The sequence below is a fragment of the Phoxinus phoxinus genome (genome assembly GCF_949152265.1).
Source record: "Phoxinus phoxinus genome assembly, chromosome: 20".
NCBI lineage: Eukaryota > Metazoa > Chordata > Actinopteri > Cypriniformes > Leuciscidae > Phoxinus > Phoxinus phoxinus.
This window is the reverse complement of record NC_136895.1, coordinates 4,652,317-4,660,675: the sequence shown is the minus strand read 5'-3', so window position 1 is coordinate 4,660,675 and position 8,359 is coordinate 4,652,317. Positions and strand designations below refer to the sequence as shown.

Genomic DNA, 8,359 nt, shown 5'->3' with positions numbered 1-8,359 from the left:
ATTACTCTTGTGATTTTGTACCGATTACTATGTTTTGTCCTAGTTTACATGGGTGTTTTCTTTCAGATGTTTGGATTTCTACATACTTCTGTAAAGAGAACTTGATTTACATCATGTACTGAAAATCAAAATGGCTGTGTCCCAATTCAGCCACAATAATAAATGGTCTTCACTTCTTGTAAAGTAAAAAAAAAAGTGGCCCCTGAGAAATAAAGCGATGACTTACAGCACATCAATACTATATTTTGAATACACACAATTTCTTCGTGTGTGTTTAGCTGTTGCTTTTTGAGCTTTCTTATTGCGTGGATGAGCTCTGGGAAGGCTGTGTTCTGCAAGTGTCCACGGTCCGTGTACTTGAGAAATACGGCCGCCATCTTAAACCGGCCGTACTCCTAGTTTCGTTGCTTAGCAGCAGTTAAGATGCCAGAGCGGTCCGGGTATCATTCGTTCATTTGTTTTTGCTTTCACATATAAAAACGGAAAAACGAGAAAACAGCTCCTTTTTCCGTTTTTTCGTTTTTTTAGAAAAACGAAAAAATGAAATTATGACTTGATTTTTGGTTTACCCGTTCTTGCACGGAACTCAGAAAAAACACTTAATATTCCGATTTTCCCCTGTGGGTGGTGCTAAATCTGATTGGCAGGAAATGCATTAATTATTTTTCAAATTAAGAGTTTACCCACATAAAATTAATAGTCTATATGCATGCTATTTATTACCCAATTATTTGGCTTAACTGACTGAAAAAATCTATTGAAATAGCCTAAATGTAAACATGTTCACGCATTGACAGTTGTCAGACAAAAGGCTATTTGTTATTTATGACCCGTAGCCTCATTTGATCTAAGCTTAGGCTATACATCTTGAATTCGATAGAGTACTAAAAAACATAATTGCTGGATAATTTTTACTATAATAAATAAGCAGATTTTATCTGTCACTTTGGAGAAAGAGAGAGATTTTGAGAAAATGTTCGCGTAGTAAAATTAATATTTTATGTTCTGTGGAGAGCCGACCCTTCTTCATCCGGGAGTAGCCTACCCTTCTTCATAATTCACTGAATTAGCCTAGGCTACTAAAAATATTTAGATTTTTTTTGTCAGGTCACATTTGTCACCCATGTAGCATGTGTATGTCCCTTATATTAAATATAAAACGCACGTGTAGACTTAAATTTTTAAAATGTTTCGACGCCTTTATAAAGAGAGTAGGCCTATGGATATATAAACAGTTTGAATATATTGGTATTCAATGCAATTGAAATGTCACGTCCATAATGCTGGAATTGTACCAATTATAATACCATTTTTTTTTATCCTCAACTAGTTTCGTGGTGTATTTTGTGGTCTATTTTATAATGTCAATCTTCGTCTTTATAACAGAAGATACAATACAAATACAATTCAAAAATCTTCAAGATACAGACAATCTTCACATGTATAACGGATTGTCATCTTATAAACAGTCCTTTGTGTAGTGGAATAAGCAATGCTATATAGAAATATAGCCTATGGTTAGTATATTAATTTAAACTTTATTTTATTATTTTAACTAATTAACTGAGCTGGATACTAATTAGTTAAATAATGTCAAATATTAAATGTAGTCTATTGATTACAGTTGCCATAGACTAAAGATTTTTCTAGATAGCAGTCATTCATTTAAGCAATTAGGACTAATCGCACGTTTATATTCAATCCTGGGCTCCGTGCTCAAGCGCATGCATAAAACTTGCCGCAAAGCACCAGGAAAAGTAGACTAATGATAATAAATGTGTCTGAAAAAAATAACGAAGCATTTTAATTGTTTATTAATAAACCATTTTTTTCTAAATCAGTGTAGGCTGCCTGCATCTCCATACATCTCCGCTGTAATGTAGCCTAGATGCGCCTTATACGGACAGGATTACATAATCAGATGGTACCGTACGTATTTGCTTTCGAATGCATTTTTTCCGTTGGTGGACATTTTTTATAAGCTATATAGACAGGCCCTAGCTATATTTCTCATGTCTGTGAGGCTTGTCTAGGCAGTTTTTCAGTTAATTTTTGAGACGCACTCCAATTCACAGAGATCATGAAAGCGCGCCCTGTTCGTTTTCTTTTATTTTACAAAAGCACAACGTTTTCTTGTTGTGAGCTTACACAAATAAAAGTAGTTGCGACTGATGTATTATTCTTTTATGTAGTATTTTAAGTTGTTTCCACCGTTGATAGGAAAATGAGAGTGAAGGCACCGGCGCCTCCATGTCATGCAGTGCGCGCTCCACACAAACACTCGGATATGCGCTTAATAACAGCAAATATGTATCCAGGTAACGTTAGAGAGCGATCGGCCTTGCCAGACGGATAAGTCCTCTTCATGTTTAACAAATCAAATTCTGTTGCATTTTCTTGCGCCAGTTTGAAAAGGGCGGCTGAAACATTAAGCCTATAAACGCCCAACGCTGGTGTTTTTCTTTAAATACATTCGTCTAGGCTTTAAAATAAATATTGTTTGTGGGCTAATTATTTATTTTATTGGCTACTTATATTTTTCATTTTTGTTTTGCATTGAATAGGCTACCATTTAAAGGATTTGCTGTGCACCGCAATGTCATCCTCATAGAAAGCCACGTTAAGAGCCACCTTTATTTGCCTTATAATAAAGGGTTTCTATGGGAAGAAAACGCTTAACGTGTGATTAAATGCGTTGCGTTCATATTTTTGGTTCATCTGCTTAGGATAGTTTATTAATAAGGTGTGTACAGCATTTGATCTTTATCACTGAAGTAGCCTAAGCCACATTAAGCTTTGTCTTTATTATAAGGGTTTTCTATGGGAGGAAACGCTATTGCACTCTAAAAAATGCTGGGTTGTTTCAACCCAATTTTGGGTAAAATATGGACAAACCCAGCCGTTGGGTTAAATTTTTACATTACATTTTTAACCCAACGTTTGGGTTTGTCCATATTTTACCCAAAATTGGGTTAAAACAACACTGTAACCCTTTACTGTAAATTTACAGGCATTTTCTTACAGTATTGTACTGTATTTCCATAATACAGTAAAAGGCTGTATCTTTTACAGAACAGCTGTAAATATACAGCACTTTTCTGTTTTCATACCGATAAATTAGTAATACAGTATCATACTGTAAAGGCGTTGCATTGTGGGATTGATTTCTTTCGCGCCCAGTTCAGTTCAAATGTGAAGCTGACAGACTTCACAACAGGCAAACTTTATTTGTCAGCGGCGGGACTCAACTGGACAGAATAATGATGTTATCACGATAAACCAGTGGTCTGTGCATTTGTGAGCTTCGGTTCGTGTTTCAAACTAGTTGACTAACGCAGCCGAAAATGGAGGACGTTAACTGTTACATGAAGACGGGAGGATTTGAATCATCTGAATAATCTAACTTGCGCGATGATAAGTGGAGTTTAGAGTTTGAGAAGATGGAAAATATTTCAACTGAGTGATACGGTAAGCCAATCTATTTTTTGCGTTCGCATTTCTACAATGTTTCCACGAATGGTTTGATTTTGTGAACAACAATTCACTCTGTTCCACGTCTATGCCAAGTAACGTTAACTTCGATGTCACAATAGGCAACATTTACCATGTCATTTGCGTGACCTGCCTTTAAAATAACTTATATAGCCTATATTATAATTGTTATTATTTTTTTCGTTTCAGGCTTTGTAATCAGTGTTAACGTGTGCGTTAAGATGCTATGGTGTTAATGTTAGTTCTGTGAACGTGCTTTTGAATTGTGTTTAGCTTTTGACCAACACATGAAAACCCATAACGTTAGTCATGTTCCTAACGTGTTTTCAATTGTGATATTCCTGAGTGTCATACATTTCTTTTCTGTAACATCTACATTGACCTCACATTTATCCAGGAATCATGAGGTGGATGCCATGGTCCTACAACTAGCCTAACGTACTCCTTGCACACTTCAAAGAGAAGTATGGTGTTATCCTTCAAGCATATGTAAGTAGAGATTATTCAACAAATATCATTAATCTGAAATGTGTTTAATGTTTTGGTTCTGTTGATCATGGTTGTGCTGGTCCTTTTTAATAATTGTTTCAGGAATTTGCAACTCCATCTGATGTCCAGCAATCTCTACATTTGCCAAAGAGTCATCAGTGTTCAGTGGGTAAGTTAGTACGATAGGGTTTGATGAAAAATAAACAGTAATTTAATGTATTTTTTAAAGAAAATCTTGACATTGACTGTTGGTCTTCTGTTCTTGAATATATGTTCATGAGACTATTAGTGTCGCAGTTATGAGAAATTGAAATTCACCCTAAAAAAGAATACAATCCATGTACATTCTTTTAAGAGATTAATATATATTCATTGTGTTTGTTGTAACAAGAAGTTACACGTCTATCGAGTACAGAAGACCAATGGCCAGGGTCAGGATTTTCATAAAATATTATATTTTGGTTTGATTTTTACTAAACCCCAGAACGTTTGAAATATACAGCACGTCACATACTATCCATTCTGTGATAATTAAGTTTTTTTTTTTTTAAACCTTGATGCTGGTTCCTATTCACAGGCTTTATATAGATGAGCGCAAGCTGGACATTTTTATTTTGTGGTCCAAAAATGAAAGAACCGTATACTGCATTAGAACAATGCCATGCAAGTAAATTATGATGTAACTTTAAATTTTAGGTGAACTAACTATAGGTGAACTACTGTAAGAGTAGAGTAAGTGTCTCTCAGCCCAATGCAAGTATGCCTTCATTTCAAGTAAAAAAGAAGCTGCAAATAATTCCTTTTTTAAAACAATTTTAGATAATCTTAGCTTCTGCTAAGATTATCTAAAATTGTTTTAAAAAAGGAATTATTTGCAGCTTCTTTTTTACTTGAAATGAAGGCATACTTGCAGCACATTCTCATGCTATAAAAACTTGTCCTGGTTTATAAAAAATGTGCAGTTTACTACATACATTCATGAAATGCCATAAAATTCATAATCCTAAATGTATATGCTTTACTAACAGACAGTCCAGTGGTCTGCATTGTCTGAAATTGCTTAGCCATAGACGGGCAGACAGAGTGGTAAGGGTACAAGAAATATAAAACATATTTTTATTGGCAACATATGTGTGGAAGAATCAAATGTGTTCTGCAAAATTGTGTGGTTGTGAATTGTGTGTGTATATATATATATAATTATTTAATTTGTTCAATTACAGGTCAATCTAAGCAACCAGCACTGGATGTTAAGTTTTGGAAGGTCAAGGTGTGTGTGAAGGAGCACAGCCCGACTTCATCACTGGCCTGGCAGCGCTGTTTGCCTCCTCCTTCAGCTTGCAGTACCAGGAAGAGGCAGCATGCACCCTTGAGTTTGTTCAGAGGTTAGTCATTAGCATATTTGCTATACATATATTTTAGACTGAATTGTGTCACTAACCTTGTCTTGACAGTATTTTTTGAGACAAAACAATGGCACTCACATATTTTAAGATATGTCAGTGCAAGTTGTTTTCAGTTAAACGAACACTCCACCATTTTTTCATGTTAAACTATGTTATTCCCTTAAAGGACAAGTTCAGTATTTTACACTTAAAGCCCTGTTTTCAGATAGTTTCTGATGAAATAGAACGGTTAAGATAAAAATTTGGACACATGCTGCTGTCCCGAGAATTTTCGGTTTCTGTGGTAGCACCCCCCCCACACCTCCACAATGGCTGCATAGGTGCACTGGAATAATCCTTCCTAAAAGGGAAGCTACCACAGAAACCGAAAATTCTCGGGACAGCAGCATGTGTCCAAATTTTGATCTTAACCGTTCTATTTCATCAGAAACGATCTGAAAACAGGGCTTTAAGTGTAAAATACCGAACTTGTCCTTTAACTAAGACGAGTTGATACACACCTCTCTCGTCTCAGTGCATGCACTCAATCGCTCTGGCGCGCGGCGACACTTTGATAGCACTTAGCTTAGCCCAGTTCATTCATTAGGATCCAAACAGAGATGAAGTTATAAGCAACCAAACACCTCCACGTTTCCCTATTTAAATACAGTTACAAAAGTAGTTACACGACCAAGTATGGTGACACAAAATAAAATGTGGCGTTTTTCTAAGCCGGTAAATTGGATAACTATAATGTATGGCGGAATAGCACTTGCAGCACTTCGACTCTGCGCAGTAATATCATCACTCTGTAGATGATTGTGACTTGTTTGTAGCAGACCCAAAGTGATGATATTACTGCGCAGAGTCGAAGTGCGGCAAGTGCTATTCCGCCATACATTATAGTTCTCCATTTTACCCGCTTAGAAAAGTGGCATGTTTTATTTTGTGTCACCATACTTGGTCGTGTAACTACTTGTGTAACTGTATTTAAATAGTGAAACGTGGAGGTGTTTGGTTGCTTATAACTTCATCTCTGTCTGGATCCTAATGAATGAACTGGGCTAAGCTAACTCCTATTAAAGTGTCGCGGCGCGCCAGAGCGATTGAGTGCACGCACTGAGACGAGAGAGGTATGCATCAACTCCTCTTAGTTAAGGGAATAACATAGTTTAATATGAAAAAACGGTGGAGTGTTCCTTTAAGCCAGCTCAAACATGCATTTTAGTCTGGTAAATGTCATGTTTAACATTATCATGTAGTCATGTATGCAATAAACACAATGTAATTTAAACATTAATTATTGAAGTCACAAAGGTTTGGACTAGATTCTGGCAATGCGTGCTCTACATAAACAGAGAGTCATGGCTGCCTTTCCACTGATAACTTTGATGGGACCTGATGAGGGGATGGTTTTGTTAATAAGCTGGGTGATAAGTAGACAAAAAAAAGTTGTAGAATAAAACTTTAAATCTGGTAACCCCACTTCCAAAAGTTAAACGGCCACAAGAAGATAAAATGTAGTGTTTATGACAGTGCGCATTTAAACTGACACATTGAGTTGATGTATGTAACCCAGTGCAGAAAAATATCAGTTATTGATTACAACATCCAACATAGCATTTTTTTTCATGTTGTTCAGTTTTATCCAAACAAACTAGTCGTTAAAACAGACATCTCTCTCTCTCTCTAAATATATACACTCAGTCAATAATTCTTTTTTCTTTTTCTTTTCTGCCTTTTAGATGCTTTTTTGACATCAATCCTGAACATGGATCAAAAACAAAGAAAGGACAAGTAACTTGAAAGAAAACTGCCCAAGTTGTGCAAAAAAAAGAATTTTGTTTGCACTTTTATGGACTTTAAAACAGACACTGCCATTATAAAGCTTGGAAGAGCCAGGACATTTTTAATATAACTCTGATTGTATTCGTCTGAAAGAAGAATGTCATATACACTAGGATGAGTTGAGGGTGAGTAAATTATGGACTAATTTTCATTTTTGGGTATCCCTTTAATTAAGTGCTATGTGTTAACTGTTTTTTGTTTTGTGTTAAATTTTCATTTTACATGTTTTAAAAAATTGTCAGCCAATATGTTTACATAAGGAAATGTTCTGGTCTTTGCTTTTTACCAAAATAAATGTTTTAAAACCTAACGTTGGTTTCTTTCTATTTCCTAGTGTGACTACTCTTATAAAACTTTAAAGAATAATATTTTTAATAGTTAATAGTTATATAGTAATTAATAGTAATAGTGTAGACAACAGTTTAATACTGTAAAATTATGTGGTACAGTATATACTGCATTTGGTAATTACAGTGCAGTACTGTAAATGCTGTTTACAGTATTAGCTCTGTAAAATTACAGTATGTGGCTGGCAACCCAGCTGCCAGTATTTTACTGTAAATTTACAGTGAAATGTTTTACAGTACAATACTGTAAATGCTGTTTACAGTACTTGTTCTGTAAAAATACAGTATGTGGCTGGCAACCCAGCTGCCAGTATTTTACTGTAAATTTACAGTGAAAAGTTTTACAGTGAACCCAGCATTTTTTAGAGTGTGTGCAATTAAAAACAATGTTCGTATTGGGCTCATCTGCTAATCTGTATACATGCTTTATTAATAAGTGTGTACAGAATTTGATATTTTAACATGAATGTCCATTGGGGGGCTGCTTCAGCTTTTTGAACGTAGAAGTGTGATAAAGACATGATTGGCTATCATTTTAATGGATAAAGGCATATTTTGTACATGACTACACCTACACTCTAAAAAATGCTGGATTGTTTCAACCCAATTTTGGGTCAAATATGGACAAACCCAAACGTTGGGTTAAAAATGTAATTAAAAAATTTAACCCAACGGCTGGGTTTGTCCATATTTGACCCAGCATTTTTTAGAGTGTACACTTTATTTTACTGTCTATCTATGGTCCATATAAGGCCAAGAAAATATGTAGTTTTAACGACTGTAGAGTAATATAACCCT

General features: G+C 35.3%; 1 long non-coding RNA gene across 1 annotated transcript; it reads left to right on the top strand.

The window, feature by feature from the left end:
- Positions 1 to 3,333: 3,333 nt before the first annotated feature.
- Positions 3,334 to 7,529, top strand: LOC306988466. Its single transcript, XR_013795408.1, has 5 exons — positions 3,334 to 3,468; positions 3,890 to 3,981; positions 4,084 to 4,150; positions 5,205 to 5,366; positions 7,112 to 7,529. It is a non-coding gene; the product is annotated as an uncharacterized lncRNA (long non-coding RNA).
- The last annotated feature ends 830 nt before the right edge of the window (positions 7,530 to 8,359 follow it).